General features: G+C 43.9%; 2 long non-coding RNA genes across 2 annotated transcripts; both read right to left on the reverse strand.

Annotated features, from left to right (window-relative positions):
* Positions 1-11,883: 11,883 nt before the first annotated feature.
* On the reverse strand, positions 11,884-12,801 carry LOC306918818. The gene is made up of 3 exons (XR_013789411.1): positions 12,771-12,801; positions 12,596-12,664; positions 11,884-12,434 (listed from the first exon to the last, which is right to left on the reverse strand). It is a non-coding gene; the product is annotated as an uncharacterized lncRNA (long non-coding RNA).
* A 6,182-nt stretch (positions 12,802-18,983) lies between these two features.
* On the reverse strand, positions 18,984-19,901 carry LOC306918817. The gene is made up of 3 exons (XR_013789410.1): positions 19,871-19,901; positions 19,696-19,764; positions 18,984-19,534 (listed from the first exon to the last, which is right to left on the reverse strand). It is a non-coding gene; the product is annotated as an uncharacterized lncRNA (long non-coding RNA).
* Between the last annotated feature and the right edge of the window lie 1,583 nt (positions 19,902-21,484).

The raw sequence follows: 21,484 nt of genomic DNA on the forward strand, positions 1-21,484 counted from the left end.
CATGGCGATGGGCTATAGCCCATGGTCTCGAACGGCATACTATAGCATGCCGTTTTGCATCATTTTTGAGGATTTGAAAAAAAGACGAAAATCACTCCGAGACCATGGGCTATAGCCCATCGTCTCGGAGTCATTTTCGACTTTTTTTCAAATCCTTGTTTTTCATCATTTATGACCATGGCGATGGGCTATAGCCCATGGTCTCGAACGGCATACTATAGCAAGCTGTTTTCCATCATTTTTGAGGATTTGAAAAAAAGACGAAAATCACTCCGAGACCATGGGCTATAGCCCATCGTCTCGGAGTCATTTTCGTCTTTTTTTCAAATCCTTGTTTTTCATCATTTATGAACAATGGCGATGGGCTATAGCCCATGGTCTCGAACGGCATACTATAGCATGCCGTTTTGAATCATTTTTGAGGATTTGAAAAAAAGACGAAAATCACTCCGAGACCATGGGCTATAGCCCATCGTCTCGGATTCATTTTCGTCTTTTTTTTAAATCCTCGTTTTTCATCATTTATGACCATGGCGATGGGCTATAGCCCATGGTCTCGAACGACATACTATAGCATGCCGTTTTCCATCATTTTTGAGGATTTGAAAAAAAGACGAAAATCACTCCGAGACCATGGGCTATAGCCCATCGTCTCGGAGTAATTTTCGTCTTTTTTTCAAATCCTTGTTTTTCATAATTTATGACCATGGCGATGGGCTATAGCCCATGGTCTCGAACGGCATACTATAGCATGCCGTTTTGCATCATTTTTGAGGATTTGAAAAAAAGACGAAAATCACTCCGAGACCATGGGCTATAGCCCATCGTCTCGGAGTCATTTTCGTCTTTTTTTCAAATACTCGTTTTTCAACATTTATGACCATGGCGATGGGCTATAGCCCATGGTCTCGAACGGCATACTATAGCATGCCGTTTTCAATCATTTTTGAGGATTTGAAAAAAAGACGAAAATCACTCCGAGACCATGGGCTATAGCCCATCGTCTCGGAGTCATTTTCGTCTTTTTTTTTAATCCTCGTTTTTCATCATTTATGACCATGGCGATGGGCTATAGCCCATGGTCTCGAACGGCATACTATAGCATGCCGTTTTCCATCATTTTTGAGGATTTGAAAAAAAGACGAAAATCACTCCGAGACCATGGGCTATAGCCCATCGTCTCGGAGTAATTTTCGTCTTTTTTTCAAATCCTCGTTTTTCATCATTTATGACCATGGCGATGGGCTATAGCCCATGGTCTCGAATGGCATACTATAGCATGCCGTTTTGCATCATTTTTGAGGATTTGAAAAAAAGACGAAAATCACTCCGAGACCATGGGCTATAGCCCATCGTCTCGGAGTCATTTTCGTCTTTTTTTCAAATCCTTGTTTTTCATCATTTATGACCATGGCGATGGGCTATAGCCCATGGTCTCGAACGGCATACTATAGCATAACGTTTTGGATCATTTTTGAGGATTTGAAAAAAAGACGAAAATCACTCCGAGACCATGGGCTATAGCCCATCGTCTCGGAGTAATTTTCGTCTTTTTTTCAAATCCTTGTTTTTCATCATTTATGACCATGGCGATGGGCTATAGCCCATGGTCTCGAACGGCATACTATAGCATAACGTTTTGGATCATTTTTGAGGATTTGAAAAAAAGACGAAAATCACTCCGAGACCATGGGCTATAGCCCATCGTCTCGGAGTCATTTTCGTCTTTTTTTCAAATCCTTGTTTTTCATAATTTATGACCATGGCGATGGGCTATAGCCCATGGTCTCGAACGGCATACTATAGCATGCCGTTTGGCATAATTTTTGAGGATTTGAAAAAAAGACGAAAATCACTCCGAGAACATGGGCTATAGCCCATCGTCTCGGAGTCATTTTCGTCTTTTTTTCAAATCCTCGTTTTTCATAATTTATGACCATGGCGATGGGCTATAGCCCATGGTCTCGAACGGCATATTATAGCATGCCGTTTTCCATCATTTTTGAGGATTTGAAAAAAAGACGAAAATCACTCCGAGAACATGGGCTATAGCCCATCGTCTCGGAGTCATTTTCGTCTTTTTTTCAAATCCTTGTTTTTCATCATTTATGAACAATGGCGATGGGCTATAGCTATCTCGAACGGCATACTATAGCATGCCGTTTTGCATCATTTTTGAGGATTTGAAAAAAAGACGAAAATCACTCCGAGACCATGGGCTATAGCCCATCGTCTCGGAGTCATTTTCGTATTTTTTTCAAATCCTTGTTTTTCATCATTTATGACCATGCGGATGGGCTATAGTCCATGGTCTCGAACGGCATACTATAGCATAACGTTTTGGATCATTTTTGAGGATTTGAAAAAAAGACGAAAATCACTCCGAGACCATGGGCTATAGCCCATCGTCTCGGAGTAATTTTCGTCTTTTTTTCAAATCCTTGTTTTTCATCATTTATGACCATGGCGATGGGCTATAGCCCATGGTCTCGAACGGCATACTATAGCATGCCGTTTGGCATAATTTTTGAGGATTTGAAAAAAAGACGAAAATCACTCCGAGAACATGGGCTATAGCCCATCGTCTCGGAGTCATTTTCGTCTTTTTTTCAAATCCTCGTTTTTCATCATTTATGACCATGGCGATGGGCTATAGCCCATGGTCTCGAACGGCATACTATAGCATGCCGTTTTCCATCATTTTTGAGGATTTGAAAAAAAGACGAAAATCACTCCGAGAACATGGGCTATAGCCCATCGTCTCGGAGTCATTTTCGTCTTTTTTTCAAATCCTTGTTTTTCATCATTTATGAACAATGGCGATGGGCTATAGCCCATGGTCTCGAACGGCATACTATAGCATGCCGTTTTGAATCATTTTTGAGGATTTGAAAAAAAGACGAAAATCACTCCGAGACCATGGGCTATAGCCCATCGTCTCGGAGTCATTTTCGTCTTTTTTTTAAATCCTTGTTTTTCATCATTTATGACCATGGCGATGGGCTATAGCCCATGGTCTCGAACGACATACTATAGCATGCCGTTTTCCATCATTTTTGAGGATTTGAAAAAAAAGACGAAAATCACTCCGAGACCATGGGCTATAGCCCATCGTCTCGGAGTAATTTTCGTCTTTTTTTCAAATCCTTGTTTTTCATCATTTATGACCATGGCGATGGGCTATAGCCCATGGTCTCGAACGGCATACTATAGCATGCCGTTTTGCATCATTTTTGAAGATTTGAAAAAAATACGAAAATCACTCCGAGACCATGGGCTATAGCCCATCGTCTCGGAGTCATTTTCGTCTTTTTTTCAAATCCTTGTTTTTCATCATTTATGAACAATGGCGATGGGCTATAGCCCATGGTCTCGAACGGCATACTATAGCATGCCGTTTTGAATCATTTTTGAGGATTTGAAAAAAAGACGAAAATCCCTCCGAGACCATGGGCTATAGCCCATCGTCTCGGAGTCATTTTCGTCTTTTTTTTAAATCCTTGTTTTTCATCATTTATGACCATGGCGATGGGCTATAGCCCATGGTCTCGAACGGCATACTATAGCATGCCGTTTTCCATCATTTTTGAGGATTTGAAAAAAAGACGAAAATCACTCCGAGAACATGGGCTATAGCCCATCGTCTCGGAGTCATTTTCGTCTTTTTTTCAAATCCTTGTTTTTCATCATTTATGAACAATGGCGATGGGCTATAGCCCATGGTCTCGAACGGCATACTATAGCATGCCGTTTTGAATCATTTTTGAGGATTTGAAAAAAAGACGAAAATCACTCCGAGACCATGGGCTATAGCCCATCGTCTCGGAGTCATTTTCGTCTTTTTTTTAAATCCTTGTTTTTCATCATTTATGACCATGGCGATGGGCTATAGCCCATGGTCTCGAACGACATACTATAGCATGCCGTTTTCCATCATTTTTGAGGATTTGAAAAAAAAGACGAAAATCACTCCGAGACCATGGGCTATAGCCCATCGTCTCGGAGTAATTTTCGTCTTTTTTTCAAATCCTTGTTTTTCATCATTTATGACCATGGCGATGGGCTATAGCCCATGGTCTCGAACGGCATACTATAGCATGCCGTTTTGCATCATTTTTGAAGATTTGAAAAAAATACGAAAATCACTCCGAGACCATGGGCTATAGCCCATCGTCTCGGAGTCATTTTCGTCTTTTTTTCAAATCCTCGTTTTTCATCATTTATGACCATGGCGATGGGCTATAGCCCATGGTCTCGAACGGCATACTATAGCATGCCGTTTTGCATCATTTTTGAGGATTTGAAAAAAAGACGAAAATCACTCCGAGACCATGGGCTATAGCCCATCGTCTCGGAGTCATTTTCGTCTTTTTTTCAAATCCTCGCTTTTCAACATTTATGACCATGGCGATGGGCTATAGCCCATGGTCTCGAACGGCATACTATAGCATGCCGTTTTCCATCATTTTTGAGGATTTGAAAAAAAGACGAAAATCACTCCGAGACCATGGGCTATAGCCCATCGTCTCGGAGTCATTTTCGTCTTTTTTTTAAATCCTCGTTTTTCATCATTTATGACCATGGCGATGGGCTATAGCCCATGGTCTCGAACGGCATACTATAGCATGCCGTTTTCCATCATTTTTGAGGATTTGAAAAAAAGACGAAAATCACTCCGAGACCATGGGCTATAGCCCATCGTCTCGGAGTAATTTTCGTCTTTTTTTCAAATCCTTGTTTTTCATCATTCATGACCATGGCGATGGCGATTGAAAAAAAGACGAAAATGACTCAGAGACCATGGGCTATAGCCCATCGTCTCGGAGTCATTTTCGTCTTTTTTTTAAATCCTTGTTTTTCATCATTTATGAACAATGGCGATGTGCTATAGCCCATGGTCTCGAACGGGATACTATAGCATGCCGTTTTGCATCATTTTTGAGGATTTGAAAAAAAGACGAAAATCACTCCGAGACCATGGGCTATAGCCCATCGTCACGGAGTAATTTTCGTCTTTTTTTCAAATCCTTGTGTTTCATCATTTATGACCATGGCGATGGGCTATAGCCCATCGTCTCGGCGTCATTTTCGTCTTTTTTTCAAATCCTTGTTTTTCATAATTTATGACCATGGCGATGGGCTATAGCCCATGGTCTCGAACGGCATACTATAGCAAGCTGTTTTCCATCATTTTTGAGGATTTGAAAAAAAGACGAAAATCACTCCGAGACCATGGGCTATAGCCCATCGTCTCGGAGTCATTTTCGTCTTTTTTTTTAATCCTCGTTTTTCATCATTTATGACCATGGCGATGGGCTATAGCCCATGGTCTCGAACGGCATACTATAGCATGCCGTTTTCCATCATTTTTGAGGATTTGAAAAAAAGACGAAAATCACTCCGAGACCATGGGCTATAGCCCATCGTCTCGGAGTAATTTTCGTCTTTTTTTCAAATCCTTGTTTTTCATCATTTATGACCATGGCGATGGGCTATAGCCCATGGTCTCGAACGGCATACTATAGCATGCCGTTTTGCATCATTTTTGAGGATTTGAAAAAAAGACGAAAATCACTCCGAGACCATGGGCTATAGCCCATGGTCTCGGAGTCATTTTCGTCTTTTTTCAAATCCTTGTTTTTCATCATTTATGACCATGGCGATGGGCTATAGCCCATGGTCTCGAACGGCATACTATAGCAAGCCGTTTTCCATCATTTTTGAGGATTTGAAAAAAAGACGAAAATCACTCCGAGACCATGGGCTATAGCCCATCGTCTCGGAGTCATTTTCGTCTTTTTTTCAAATCCTTGTTTTTCATCATTTATGACCATGGCGATGGGCTATAGCCCATGGTCTCGAACGGCATACTATAGCATGCCGTTTTGCATCATTTTTGAGGATTTGAAAAAAAGACGAAAATCACTCCGAGACCATGGGCTATAGCCCATCGTCGCGGAGTCATTTTCGTCTTTTTTTCAAATCCTCGTTTTTCAACATTTATGACCATGGCGATGGGCTATAGCCCATGGTCTCGAACGGCATACTATAGCATGCCGTTTTGCATCATTTTTGAAGATTTGAAAAAAAGACGAAAATCACTCCGAGACCATGGGCTATAGCCCATGGTCTCGGAGTCATTTTCGTCTTTTTTTCAAATCCTTGTTTTTCATCATTTATGACCATGGCGATGGGCTATAGCCCATGGTCTCGAACGGCATACTATAGCAAGCCGTTTTCCATCATTTTTGAGGATTTGAAAAAAAGACGAAAATCACTCCGAGACCATGGGCTATAGCCCATCGTCTCGGAGTCATTTTCGTCTTTTTTTCAAATCCTTGTTTTTCATCATTTATGACCATGGCGATGGGCTATAGCCCATGGTCTCGAACGGCATACTATAGCATGCCGTTTTGAATCATTTTTGAGGATTTGAAAAAAATACGAAAATCACTCCGAGACCATGGGCTATAGCCCATCGTCTCGGAGTCATTTTCGTCTTTTTTTTCAAATCCTTGTTTTTCATAATTTATGACCATGGTGATGGGCTATAGCCCATGGTCTCGAACGGCATACTATAGCATGCCGTTTTGAATCATTTTTGAGGATTTGAAAAAAATACGAAAATCACTCCGAGACCATGGGCTATAGCCCATCGTCTCGGAGTCATTTTCGTCTTTTTTTTCAAATCCTTGTTTTTCATAATTTATGACCATGGCGATGGGCTATAGCCCATGGTCTCGAACGGCATACTATAGCATGCCGTTTTGCATCATTTTTGAGGATTTGAAAAAAAGACGAAAATCACTCCGAGACCATGGGCTATAGCCCATCGTCGCGGAGTCATTTTCGTCTTTTTTTCAAATCCTCGTTTTTCAACATTTATGACCATGGCGATGGGCTATAGCCCATGGTCTCGAACGGCATACTATAGCATGCCGTTTTGCATCATTTTTGAAGATTTGAAAAAAAGACGAAAATCACTCCGAGACCATGGGCTATAGCCCATCGTCGCAGAGTCATTTTCGTCTTTTTTTCAAATCCTCGTTTTTCAACATTTATGACCATGGCGATGGGCTATAGCCCATGGTCTCGAACGGCATACTATAGCATGCCGTTTTCCATCATTTTTGAGGATTTAAAAAAAAGACGAAAATCACTCCGAGACCATGGGCTATAGCCCATCGTCTCGGAGTCATTTTCGTCTTTTTTTTCAAATCCTTGTTTTTCATAATTTATGACCATGGCGATGGGCTATAGCCCATGGTCTCGAACGGCATACTATAGCATGCCGTTTTGCATCATTTTTGAGGATTTGAAAAAAAGACGAAAATCACTCCGAGACCATGGGCTATAGCCCATCGTCGCGGAGTCATTTTCGTCTTTTTTTCAAATCCTCGTTTTTCAACATTTATGACCATGGCGATGGGCTATAGCCCATGGTCTCGAACGGCATACTATAGCATGCCGTTTTGCATCATTCTTGAAGATTTGAAAAAAAGACGAAAATCACTCCGAGACCATGGGCTATAGCCCATCGTCTCGGAGTCATTTTCGTCTTTTTTTCAAATCCTTGTTTTTCATCATTTATGAACAATGGCGATGGGCTATAGCCCATGGTCTCGAACGGCATACTATAGCATAACGTTTTGGATCATTTTTGAGGATTTGAAAAAAAGACGAAAATGACTCCGAGACGATGGGCTATAGCACATGGTCTCGAACGGCATACTATAGCATGCCGTTTTCCATCATTTTTGAGGATTTGAAAAAAAATCCTTGTTTTTCATCATTTATGAACAATGGCGATGGGCTATAGCCCATGGTCTCGAACGGCATACTATAGCAAGCCGTTTTCCATCATTTTTGAGGATTTGAAAAAAAGACGAAAATCACTCCGAGACCATGGGCTATAGCCCATCGTCTCGGAGTCATTTTCGTCTTTTTTTCAAATCCTCGTTTTTCATCATTTATGACCATGGCGATGGGCTATAGCCCATGGTCTCGAACGGCATACTATAGCATGCCGTTTTCCATCATTTTTGAGGATTTGAAAAAAAGACGAAAATCACTCCGAGACCATGGGCTATAGCCCATCGTCTCGGAGTCATTTTCGTCTTTTTTTCAAATCCTTGTTTTTCATCATTTATGAACAATGGCGATGGGCTATAGCCCATGGTCTCGAACGGCATACTATAGCATGCCGTTTTGGATCATTTTTGAGGATTTGAAAAAAAGACGAAAATCACTCCGAGACCATGGGCTATAGCCCATCGTCTCGGAGTCATTTTCGTCTTTTTTTTAAATCCTCGTTTTTCATCATTTATGACCATGGCGATGGGCTATAGCCCATGGTCTCGAACGGCATACTATAGCATGCCGTTTTCCATAATTTTTGAGGATTTGAAAAAAAGACGAAAATCACTCCGAGACCATGGGCTATAGCCCATCGTCTCGGAGTCATTTTCGTCTTTTTTTCAAATCCTTGTTTTTCATCATTTATGAACAATGGCGATGGGCTATAGCCCATGGTCTCGAACGGCATACTATAGCATAACGTTTTGGATCATTTTTGAGGATTTGAAAAAAAGACGAAAATCACTCCGAGACCATGGGCTATAGCCCATCGTCTCGGAGTAATTTTCGTCTTTTTTTCAAATCCTTGTTTTTCATCATTTATGACCATGGCGATGGGCTATAGCCCATGGTCTCGAACGGCATACTATAGCATGCCGTTTTGGATCATTTTTGAGGATTTGAAAAAAAGACGAAAATCACTCCGAGACCATGGGCTATAGCCCATCGTCTCGGAGTCATTTTCGTCTTTTTTTTAAATCCTCGTTTTTCATCATTTATGACCATGGCGATGGGCTATAGCCCATGGTCTCGAACGGCATACTATAGCATGCCGTTTTGCATCATTTTTGAGGATTTGAAAAAAATACGAAAATCACTCCGAGACCATGGGCTATAGCCCATCGTCTCGGAGTCATTTTCGTCTTTTTTTCAAATCCTTGTTTTTCATCATTTATGAACAATGGCGATGGGCTATAGCCCATGGTCTCGAACATTATACTATAGCATAACGTTTTGGATCATTTTTGAGGATTTGAAAAAAAGACGAAAATCACTCCGAGACCATGGGCTATAGCCCATCGTCTCGGAGTCATTTTCGTCTTTTTTTCAAATCCTTGTTTTTCATCATTTATGACCATGGCGATGGGCTATAGCCCATGGTCTCGAACGGCATACTATAGCAAGCTGTTTTCCATCATTTTTGAGGATTTGAAAAAAAGACGAAAATCACTCCGAGACCATGGGCTATAGCCCATCGTCTCGGAGTCATTTTCGTCTTTTTTTCAAATCCTTGTTTTTCATCATTTATGAACAATGGCGATGGGCTATAGCCCATGGTCTCGAACGGCATACTATAGCATGCCGTTTTGAATCATTTTTGAGGATTTGAAAAAAAGACGAAAATCACTCCGAGACCATGGGCTATAGCCCATCGTCTCGGAGTCATTTTCGTCTTTTTTTCAAATCCTTGTTTTTCATAATTTATGACCATGGCGATGGGCTATAGCCCATGGTCTCGAACGGCATACTATAGCATGCCGTTTTGCATCATTTTTGAGGATTTGAAAAAAAGACGAAAATCACTCCGAGACCATGGGCTATAGCCCATCGTCTCGGAGTCATTTTCGTCTTTTTTTCAAATCCTCGTTTTTCATCATTTATGACCATGGCGATGGGCTATAGCCCATGGTCTCGAACGGCATACTATAGCATGCCGTTTTCCATCATTTTTGAGGATTTGAAAAAAAGACGAAAATCACTCCGAGACCATGGGCTATAGCCCATCGTCTCGGAGTAATTTTCGTCTTTTTTTCAAATCCTTGTTTTTCATCATTTATGAACAATGGCGATGGGCTATAGCCCATGGTCTCGAACGGGATACTATAGCATGCCGTTTTGAATCATTTTTGAGGATTTGAAAAAAAGACGAAAATCACTCCGAGACCATGGGCTATAGCCCATCGTCTCGGAGTCATTTTCGTCTTTTTTTCAAATCCTTGTTTTTCATAATTTATGACCATGGCGATGGGCTATAGCCCATGGTCTCGAACGGCATACTATAGCATGCCGTTTTGCATCATTTTTGAGGATTTGAAAAAAAGACGAAAATCACTCCGAGACCATGGGCTATAGCCCATCGTCTCGGAGTCATTTTCGTCTTTTTTTCAAATCCTCGTTTTTCATCATTTATGACCATGGCGATGGGCTATAGCCCATGGTCTCGAACGGCATACTATAGCATGCCGTTTTCCATCATTTTTGAGGATTTGAAAAAAAGACGAAAATCACTCCGAGACCATGGGCTATAGCCCATCGTCTCGGAGTAATTTTCGTCTTTTTTTCAAATCCTTGTTTTTCATCATTCATGACCATGGCGATGGCGATTGAAAAAAAGACGAAAATGACTCAGAGACCATGGGCTATAGCCCATCGTCTCGGAGTCATTTTCGTCTTTTTTTTAAATCCTTGTTTTTCATCATTTATGAACAATGGCGATGTGCTATAGCCCATGGTCTCGAACGGGATACTATAGCATGCCGTTTTGCATCATTTTTGAGGATTTGAAAAAAAGACGAAAATCACTCCGAGACCATGGGCTATAGCCCATCGTCACGGAGTAATTTTCGTCTTTTTTTCAAATCCTTGTGTTTCATCATTTATGACCATGGCGATGGGCTATAGCCCATCGTCTCGGCGTCATTTTCGTCTTTTTTTCAAATCCTCGTTTTTCATCATTTATGACCATGGCGATGGGCTATAGCCCATGGTCTCGAACGGCATACTATAGCATGCCGTTTTCCATCATTTTTGAGGATTTGAAAAAAAGACGAAAATCACTCCGAGACCATGGGCTATAGCCCATCGTCTCGGAGTAATTTTCGTCTTTTTTTCAAATCCTTGTTTTTCATCATTTATGACCATGGCGATGGGCTATAGCCCATGGTCTCGAACGGCATACTATAGCATGCCGTTTTGCATCATTTTTGAAGATTTGAAAAAAATACGAAAATCACTCCGAGACCATGGGCTATAGCCCATCGTCTCGGAGTCATTTTCGTCTTTTTTCAAATCCTCGTTTTTCATCATTTATGACCATGGCGATGGGCTATAGCCCATGGTCTCGAACGGCATACTATAGCATAACGTTTTGCATCATTTTTGAGGATTTGAAAAAAAGACGAAAATCACTCCGAGACCATGGGCTATAGCCCATCGTCTCGGAGTAATTTTCGTCTTTTTTTCAAATCCTTGTTTTTCATCATTTATGACCATGGCGATGGGCTATAGCCCATGGTCTCGAACGGCATACTATAGCATAACGTTTTGGATCATTTTTGAGGATTTGAAAAAAAGACGAAAATCACTCCGAGACCATGGGCTATAGCCCATCGTCTCGGAGTCATTTTCGTCTTTTTTTCAAATCCTTGTTTTTCATAATTTATGACCATGGCGATGGGCTATAGCCCATGGTCTCGAACGGCATACTATAGCATGCCGTTTGGCATAATTTTTGAGGATTTGAAAAAAAGACGAAAATCACTCCGAGAACATGGGCTATAGCCCATCGTCTCGGAGTCATTTTCGTCTTTTTTTCAAATCCTCGTTTTTCATCATTTATGACCATGGCTATGGGCTATAGCCCATGGTCTCGAACGGCATACTATATGTAACCAGATGGAGTCGCTACGTACTCCTAATGTCACAGTGATACTACGCCACTCCCAATTACAGGGTGGGAGACCCGGAATACATATGAAGGTAAGTGTTCAGGTTGAGTGAACAATAATTGTCGGTTGCTTCATGGGAATATAACTTTATTCGGAGAAAGTACAGAGTATTGACATTTCCTTTAAAACGTATATTCACTATTCACAGTATTGACATTTCCTTTAAAACGTATATTCACTATTCACAGCGTTACCAATAAAAGGTTATCAAGTCTTCCACTACACAGATAAAAGGGATTTGAATCAATTGCACTAGGATGCACTCATTTCCTATGTCCATAGACACACAGTTAAGCACTGCAAAGAAACGCAATAGCACTCTGAGCCAAATATGGTTGGCATTAAACACTGCAAAATAACACTAAAAGGCTAAAAGCCAAAAAGAACACCACACTGTAAAAAGGGACAGTAGTCCTTGAGTGCAACTCTGCAATATAATCCTTAAACCAATATATCCGTCTTTGGCGGTTAACTAGTTAACTCCTTGGTTAGAGCAGTAAAAGTGAGGACCCTTATAAAAGCACCACTTGGGTGTGATCTAGTACAAAAACATAAAAACTATAGCAGCATAGACTTGAATTCAAAACAAAAAAGATAAAAAGAACAGCGGTTCACAGTATGAGGTCCAATCTGTAATGGAACACAAACCTCAATTAGCCTCACGATTTACCATATAGTTAAAGTGCTTTCATGGTTGTACTCAGACTCAGATTCTGAGTACAACGCTGATGTAGCCAAACAATCATACATGACATGCATTAAATGTACTTTTACTGCTAATTAGCACATACCCTGTTAAGGTGATCAGGGCATCCAGGTTGTTGGTAAAACAGTCAGTGTTTGCTCGGTCGGGACACCGTCTGTGTAATATAAACATGTCATGAGGACTAATATAAACATATCATGAGGATTTGCATTTTACTTAACAAAGACTGCTATGCTGTCGCAGTATGGACGCAAGCCTACCTCTAAACTCTGGTGTGTAGGCTTACACACAACTTCACAAGCACAACGGACACCACGTTAGTCAGGCTCTTGTCAGTGCATTACTGGGTAGAAACACCGTCTGTGTAACATATGTAACGTATCATGAGGACACACGTCATTCATCAAACACAAACTTTTATGCTGTCACAATACGGACGGAAGCCTACCTCAAGACTCTGGTGTGTACACACGCACACACATTAGCCGGCTCGTTCGCCGCTGCGTCTAACAACGAGACAAGCATTTGCATAATTAACTGGGAGACAATTTAACGTAACGGCTCGTTTGTGCTGTTGCGGTATGAGGCAAGCCTACCTTGGTTTCTCTGAACTGTGTACACACACACGCTGACAGGGCTGTCACTAGGTCAGAGCTCCACAGTTTCTGACGAAGAAAAAGAATAAATAAACTGGAGGTTGTTGACATAAATCAACCTAGAGACAGGTAACCCTATATTAGTAAAACCAAGAGCTTACCTCGATGCTACGAGCACAAACAAACACCACCCAACAGCCTGACTGGAACAGGAAACAACCTGGGTAAAACACCGCCTATTCCCTATGCCTGGCCAGCTACCCTATATGCTGAGCTGAGGGGGTGGTGCTATGAAACGTATTGGTTCCCAGTCCCAGTGGGACTGTCCCACTGATTACATTCGCCCCTCCTAAATTGAATCGGCGTCCCGACGATGTATCAACCTGGTACTGGGACGAGCAGGCCCCCATTCTTCCCCCCTGTGCTGGTGACACCGTTTGTCTGTATGGTAGCCGGTGAGGGTTGGGGTGGAAACCAGCATTACGTCGGCTGCTGCGGCGCAGGCCAGGAGAAGGTGGTGATAAATGTTCTTCCGAGCCTTCAGTTGATCCTGGGCTATCTCCCTGGTCTGGTATCGGATGCGGTGGGCTCCCATGAGCCTCCGGTTCTGGTGTTTGTACCCCTGGGTCTCCTCTCTCATTATCCTCCACTACCAGAACAATGGACTCCTCAGAGTCACTTGTGGCATCAACTGGAGGTGTATGGTCTAGAGTGACCTGTACTGGAGTCACCGGTTGGGCATCGGGCCCCCCTCCCTCTGGTGCAGTCCGCAGCTCTGTCCGGTGTATTCGCAGAGCAGGGCCATCCTGGTGGACAGGGGCGATGGTATACACCATTCCCTGATCAAGGGGTCTATTCACGACTCGATAGAGGCAGGGGTGCCAGAGGTCTTGGATCTTGTTCCTGCCTCTAACCTGGTGGTTCCTCCTGTAGACAAGCTGACCCTCTTCTAGACCAGGATTGGTCACCTGCTGGTTGTGCTTTCGGTTCCGTTGTTCTGCTTTGGCCTGCAGTTGTTGTCGGACATGGTCATACACCGTCTTTAGGGATTCCTGATGTTTCTGGACCCATTCCTCTGGGGCCTCTTCACCAGAGCCTTCGTCAGCACCAAGGAGAAAGTCGACCGGTAGCTGGGGTTCCCGGCCAAACATGATGTAATGTGGAGCCAAACCGGTGGTCTGATGAGCAGTGGTATTGTAGGAGTAGGTTACCTGGGACAGATACTGGGGCCAACGCCTCTTCTTCTCTGGTGGCAGAGTGCGAAGGAGGTCGTGGAGCGTCCGATTGAACCGCTCACATTGGCCGTTACCCTCAGGGTGGTATGGGGTCGTCCTGGTTTTCTTAATGCCATAGGTATCACACAGCTGCCTTATTATCTTGCTCTCGAAGTTTCTACCTTGGTCTGAATGAATGCGGCTGGGGACTCCGAACAGGTGGAACCAGTGTTTGACCAATACATCTGCCACCGTGCTCGCCCGCTGGTCTCTTGTTGGTATAGCTTGTGTAAATTTGGAAAACACGTCCGTGAGGACTAGGACATTTTCCCGTCCATCACTGGCTGGCTCTAGTAAGGTGAAGTCCATAGCCAGTAGCTCGTTGGGTCGAGATGCCTGGAGGCTTCCTCTGTATGCCTTGATTCGAGGGCCTTCCTTTGCTAGCATGCACCTCCCACAGCTACGGCACCAATGTTCAATGTCTTTAGCCATACCTGGCCAGTATCCACGATCCCGCGTCAACTGTAAGGTGCGGTCAACGCCCTGGTGTCCGTGGCCATCATGCACGCTCTGGAACACTTTTTCTCTAAGACACTGGGGTAATAGTATTTGGAATAGTTCTTTACCACCTCCGGGGGGGTAGATCTTCCGATACAGCACGCCGTCTCTCTCCACCAGGCGTCCCCACTGGCGAAGTAGCTCCCTACTCTCCTGGCTCAGATGTTCACGTTCCTCTCGTCCGGGAGTCTGTCCTTCCTTCCAGTACTTCAACACCGGGCTAATGACGGGGTCTTGCTTCTGTAAAGATGCCAATTCAAGTTGTGAAAACCCTGGCATAGCAGCCATCTCACGAATGTGAGTTTCCTGGAAGACAGAGGAATCCGACAGTGGGTGGCGTGGGGCTGGGGGAACTTCCATCCCAGTGGTGAACCGGTCAAGGTACTGTCTGGATAAAGCGTCAGCATTTCCATTACTACGACCTGGACGATATTCTAAGGTGTAGTCGAAAGAGGCCAATTGAGAAGCCCATCGTTGCTCCAGTGCACCAAGCTTGGCCGTTTGGAGGTGCCGGAGAGGGTTGTTATCTGTGTAGACAGTGACTTTGTTGCCTAGGAGGTATTCTCTAAACTTTTCAGTAACAGCCCATTTAAGAGCCAAGAACTCGAGCTTCATGGAGCTATAATTATCCATGTTTCGCTCCGTTGGCTTAAGTCCTCTGCTCGCAAAGGCTATCGGCCGGCGCTTTCCATCATGGTCTTGTGAGAGTACTGCGCCCAATCCACCATGGCTGGCGTCGGTCTCAAGAATGAAAGGCTTTTGGAAGTCTGCATAAGCCAGGACTGGGGCTGTAGTCAGACCTTCCCTCAGCGCAAGGAATGCATGCTCGCAGCGCTCATCCCAGAAGTCTGATAGGGGGGTTTTAGGGGTCTTACCCTTCTTGTTGGGCCCACTCAACCTTGCCACCAGGTGATGAAGGGGAGCTGCTAGCTTGGCAAACCCCTCCACAAACCTTCTATAATAAGAGGCGAAACCAAGGAAGGAGCGTAACTCGGCCAAGTGCGAAGGCCGCTTCCACTCCCGCACCGCAGCCAACTTCTATGGGTCGGTAGCTACCCCCTGTTCGGAGACAACATGGCCCAGGTACTTTACTTCCTTTTGGAAAAAGTGGCATTTGGACAGTTTTACCTTCAACCCTTGTTGGTCAAGTCGCGAGAACACTTCTTCTAAGCGTTTCAGGTGTTGGTGAACTGTAGATGAGAAAACAATGATGTCATCAAGATATAAGAGGACTGACTGGAAACGTTGGTCCCCAAACATGCGCTCCATTAAACGCTGGAAGGTCCCGGGCGCATTGCATAAACCAAAGGGCATCCGGTTAAATTCGAATAGCCCAAAAGGAGTGCAAAATGCTGTTTTGGCCCGATCAGCTTCAGCCATTGGCACCTGGTTATATCCACTTGCCAAGTCTAGGGTGGAAAACCACTTTGATCCAGTTAAGGCGTCCAAGGACTCTTCAATTCTTGGAAGTGGATAGGCGTCCTTCCGTGTCTTCGCGTTCAGTTGCCGGTAATCAACGCACATACGTAGCCCTCCTCCCTTCTTCATCACCAGCACAATGGGGGAAGAATAGGGGCTGCAACTCTCTCTGATTACTTGGCTATCTAGCAATTGCTTAATGTGTGCCCTGACTGCCTCATACTGGGAAGGGGGAATACGCCGGTAGGGTTGTCTTACTGGTGCCTCTTCTAACAGTGGGATTTCATGGGTAATAAGGTTAGTACAGCCTAAGTCACCCTCATTTTTAGAAAATACATGCTGGTATTTAGTTAGTAACCGCCTAGCCTCAGCCGTGTCACTGGGATCGAGGCCAGGAAAGTTAAACTGTTGTACATCGCTCGCAACATTACTGTCAATGTGCACCGACTGCACTGAAACGAAAGCTGTACATTCTCTTGTGGACTCATCTAAAGAGAGTTCAACATGTGGTGCATCACCAGTTACAACGTCCCTTTCCTCAACCACTTGTACTGTTCCTATCACTCTACGTGGCACTAGCCACACATCAGACTGTCCTACATTAGTGATAGGGGCATGGAGGGTACCTCTCTCAGCATGGACTAATGCAGGGGAGACGAGCAACCCCTCCGGGAGGCCAACGTCCAATGGACCAAGGGGTTCCAGCAAAAACTCCATAGGTGGGACCTGGGGACAAGTAACAGGGATCATGGAAAGGGTTCCAGCAGCAATACATATGGGGCTTTTACCCTGAACCCTAACTTTAAATGCAGAGGAGGAACTTACTATGGCTTCCACCCTCTCACAGTGACGAAAGGCCAGTTTCCATGCCACAGCAGCAGCCTGCAAGGTGGGACTCTGAAATAGGTTGGTACCATGCTGTGCAAATAGCCCCCGGTAACAGTCAATGATAATGTTCATGCCAAGAATACCAGGTGTAGCCCTCTTACGATTAGTGAGGACACCCTCCGGTGGATCTTTTACAATCAGTATACCCATACTAGGCAAACACTTGTCTAGCACTTTTACATCCAGCTCAATGTAGCCTAGATAAGGTATGTCCAAACCATTTGCTGCTTTGAGACCCAGCCACCTACAATCATGCAGTTCACGTTTAGACAGGTGCGAGAAATGTTCATGAAAGCAGCTTTCGGTAATGGTGGTGACCATGGAGCCTGTGTCTAATAAGCAGGGAACATCCACACCACCCATGGGCACCACCACCACCGAGCAGGGTCCAATCAACTTGCGAATCGTTTCTTGGGGTACAGTATTGGAGTCGGGAAACCCCCCTCCCAGTGTGTGACTCTGCACACTGGAGGGTGCTAGTTTTCCGACGGCATAGTCGGAGCAGGGGCAGTGCTATTCTGTATGGGTGAGTTCCCCTGTGTGCAGTAACGAGCTATGTGACCTGGCTGCGTACATTTAAGACAGATGGGTCGGCCGTCAGGGGCTCGTTGGTACCGGTTACCCCGGGAGAAAGATCTGTCTCTACTCGCTCCCCCATTAGAATCCAATCTTTGTGTAATTAAATCCAATTGGGCTTGTTGTTTGATAAACATGCTCTTTAATTCTGCCAGTTCGGATTTACCTATTCCAACTGATTCACTAGTGGCAGTGGCCTGAGCTTCGCATGTTTGAGGGAGGGGACGTACATACTTTTCTCTGGTGGGTTGGCCCTCCTCAACCCATCGGATTGCTTCCCTACGGATGTCGAGTAGAGACAGCTCTCCATTTTGCCTCACCATCCTCTTTAGCTCTCTACGCAGCATATGGTCTCGTACGTTTTCGCAGAACTGGTCTCTTAGCAAAGTCTGTGAATTGGACATAGCTTGAGGTTCACACAATGTCACTCGTTCCATTAACATCATAAGTGCATGGGAGAAATCTTGCAGTGATTCTCCTTCCTTCTGCTTTCGGTCAAAGAACCTCTGTTGTAACGACACATATGATTTTGAACACCCATAAACTTCCTGTAATATTGCAATAATCTGCTCAGAATCCTCCCTTACCCTTTGATCTCTAAATTTAATTTCGGTACGAGCAGCACCTTCCAAATGGTCGTACACGAACAATGCTTTGTCAATGGTAGACATGTGCCTTGCCCTTAAACAACCCTCCACCTCCTCCACCCACTCATCCACAGTTAAAGCCCCAGCAAGTAAAGACCCTGAAAATTTGGGGCATTTCCGCTCCCTAGGGAGGTAAACAGTCTGTTCTCTTCGCTGTGGGGGTGGGAGTGCATTGTTAGAAGGGTCAGATATTTGGTCTGACACTGAAAGTCTCTCAGCTCGACCTGACAGTCTTTCATTTTCAGTTCGAAGTTGGGCCATCTCTTCCCGTAGTCTCTGGAGCTCTTCATCCATAGCGACCGCAGTTGACTGTGCCAACCGCTGTTCTTTTAAAAAAATAAAAAATAAAAACCTGCTATGCTGCTACTAACAAATGCCAATACAATGTACAATTCTCCAACCGACCAACAATAAATCCTGCCGACTACGCCAATTGTAACCAGATGGAGTCGCTACGTACTCCTAATGTCACAGTGATACTACGCCACTCCCAATTACAGGGTGGGAGACCCGGAATACATATGAAGGTAAGTGTTCAGGTTGAGTGAACAATAATTGTCGGTTGCTTCATGGGAATATAACTTTATTCGGAGAAAGTACAGAGTATTGACATTTCCTTTAAAACGTATATTCACTATTCACAGTATTGACATTTCCTTTAAAACGTATATTCACTATTCACAGCGTTACCAATAAAAGGTTATCAAGTCTTCCACTACACAGATAAAAGGGATTTGAATCAATTGCACTAGGATGCACTCATTTCCTATGTCCATAGACACACAGTTAAGCACTGCAAAGAAACGCAATAGCACTCTGAGCCAAATATGGTTGGCATTAAACACTGCAAAATAACACTAAAAGGCTAAAAGCCAAAAAGAACACCACACTGTAAAAAGGGACAGTAGTCCTTGAGTGCAACTCTGCAATATAATCCTTAAACCAATATATCCGTCTTTGGCGGTTAACTAGTTAACTCCTTGGTTAGAGCAGTAAAAGTGAGGACCCTTATAAAAGCACCACTTGGGTGTGATCTAGTACAAAAACATAAAAACTATAGCAGCATAGACTTGAATTCAAAACAAAAAAGATAAAAAGAACAGCGGTTCACAGTATGAGGTCCAATCTGTAATGGAACACAAACCTCAATTAGCCTCACGATTTACCATATAGTTAAAGTGCTTTCATGGTTGTACTCAGACTCAGATTCTGAGTACAACGCTGATGTAGCCAAACAATCATACATGACATGCATTAAATGTACTTTTACTGCTAATTAGCACATACCCTGTTAAGGTGATCAGGGCATCCAGGTTGTTGGTAAAACAGTCAGTGTTTGCTCGGTCGGGACACCGTCTGTGTAATATAAACATGTCATGAGGACTAATATAAACATATCATGAGGATTTGCATTTTACTTAACAAAGACTGCTATGCTGTCGCAGTATGGACGCAAGCCTACCTCTAAACTCTGGTGTGTAGGCTTACACACAACTTCACAAGCACAACGGACACCACGTTAGTCAGGCTCTTGTCAGTGCATTACTGGGTAGAAACACCGTCTGTGTAACATATGTAACGTATCATGAGGACACACGTCATTCATCAAACACAAACTTTTATGCTGTCACAATACGGACGGAAGGATGTGTTGTGTAATCTAGGGGGAGAGAGATTGACGGTTGGCCTCTGCAGCTCCCAAAGGCGGGTCCAGGCTTTCCCATCAAGGGACTGGGTGTTAGGAGGCTTGATCGGGTTGGTTACATGTCCTTAAAAGGAAGTTTGGAGGTGGTCCAAAGGGACCACTTCCCTGGAGCCACTCCTTTCTGCAATGCCTCTGTGACTGAGCTGTGAGGAGGGGCTGGAGGTTCAGGTGCTAAGGGGCAATGGCCATGCCTGCGGAGGCACCCGGTGGACCTGTCCCTGCCCAAGTGATGTCAAAGCGCCCATGAAGAGAAGCTACTCCATAAAGGGAGAGGGACCACGCATGGTAGGAGTGCAGATGGCGTCGAGCTTCCCCATGGAGCGTGAGTGTGTGATGTGACTGCCACTGACCAGAAGCCATGAAGGCCTCGGGACCGTTCTGTATCCCGGCTATAGTCTACGTGAGCCATGAGGACATGGCTGTGTTAAAGCTGGGGTGGATGTAACCAGGTGGACTTTAATGCAGTTTCTCTCATTTCCCCTATGGTGTGTTTGTCACTGACACTAATGATTGTGTCATTGAGTGCAGGTGCAAGTGGCTCCAGACCAGCCAATCATGATGCAGTACTCTTTTCAAAAGCAGGAAATCCTAGTGCAATGGCAGATCTGACTGATTCTCCACAGGCGAGCAGAGTGGTTCTCAGTGCTACCATGGTATGGTATTTTAATGTCTTTTAAATAATGAAGTTTATCCAATTGGTGACAATGCAAGTTGGGCCAGTAGCTGTGAGGCAGCTTTCTGCCAGAGGTGCGCTTCCACTCTGCTTGCCCTGTGTTAAGGTATATTATGTGCACATAATGTTATCGTTTCCTTTGTGATGTATGTATTTTTTTTTGTAGTTCTCAACCCACTGTAAGGCTTGACCTCCTCTTCACTGTTTGCATGTTTAGACATTAAGAGTAGTTAAACTAATTGTGTGTTTTTGTTGCAGTGAAACTAACCTACTTGAGTTGATACTCCTTTTGATGTGATGTGCCTTAACTGCTCATGATGTATGGAGAAGAAATGTGTTCTACAGTGTTGAGAACTGCCATTTTGTATTAAGCCATGGTGCTATTTATAACTAAGTTAATGTGAAATAAATGTCAACCTTTTGTAAACTCTGGTGTCTTCACTCAGCTCCTCCTCATCCCAGTTTCTTAAGCTCTGTTTTACGAACCTGTTTAAGCCTTAATTGGTTGTTGGTGCAATTCCAACTGGCGTAGTCTGTAGTGTTAAATGCATTTTAGTAACTCCTATTTCGGCCATGTGGTTACATATAGCATGCCGTTTTCCATCATTTTTGAGGATTTGAAAAAAAGACGAAAATCACTCCGAGAACATGGGCTATAGCCCATCGTCTCGGAGTCATTTTCGTCTTTTTTTCAAATC

Source organism: Electrona antarctica, assembly GCF_951216825.1.
Source record: "Electrona antarctica genome assembly, contig: scaffold_258, whole genome shotgun sequence".
Classification (NCBI taxonomy): Eukaryota; Metazoa; Chordata; class Actinopteri; order Myctophiformes; family Myctophidae; genus Electrona; species Electrona antarctica.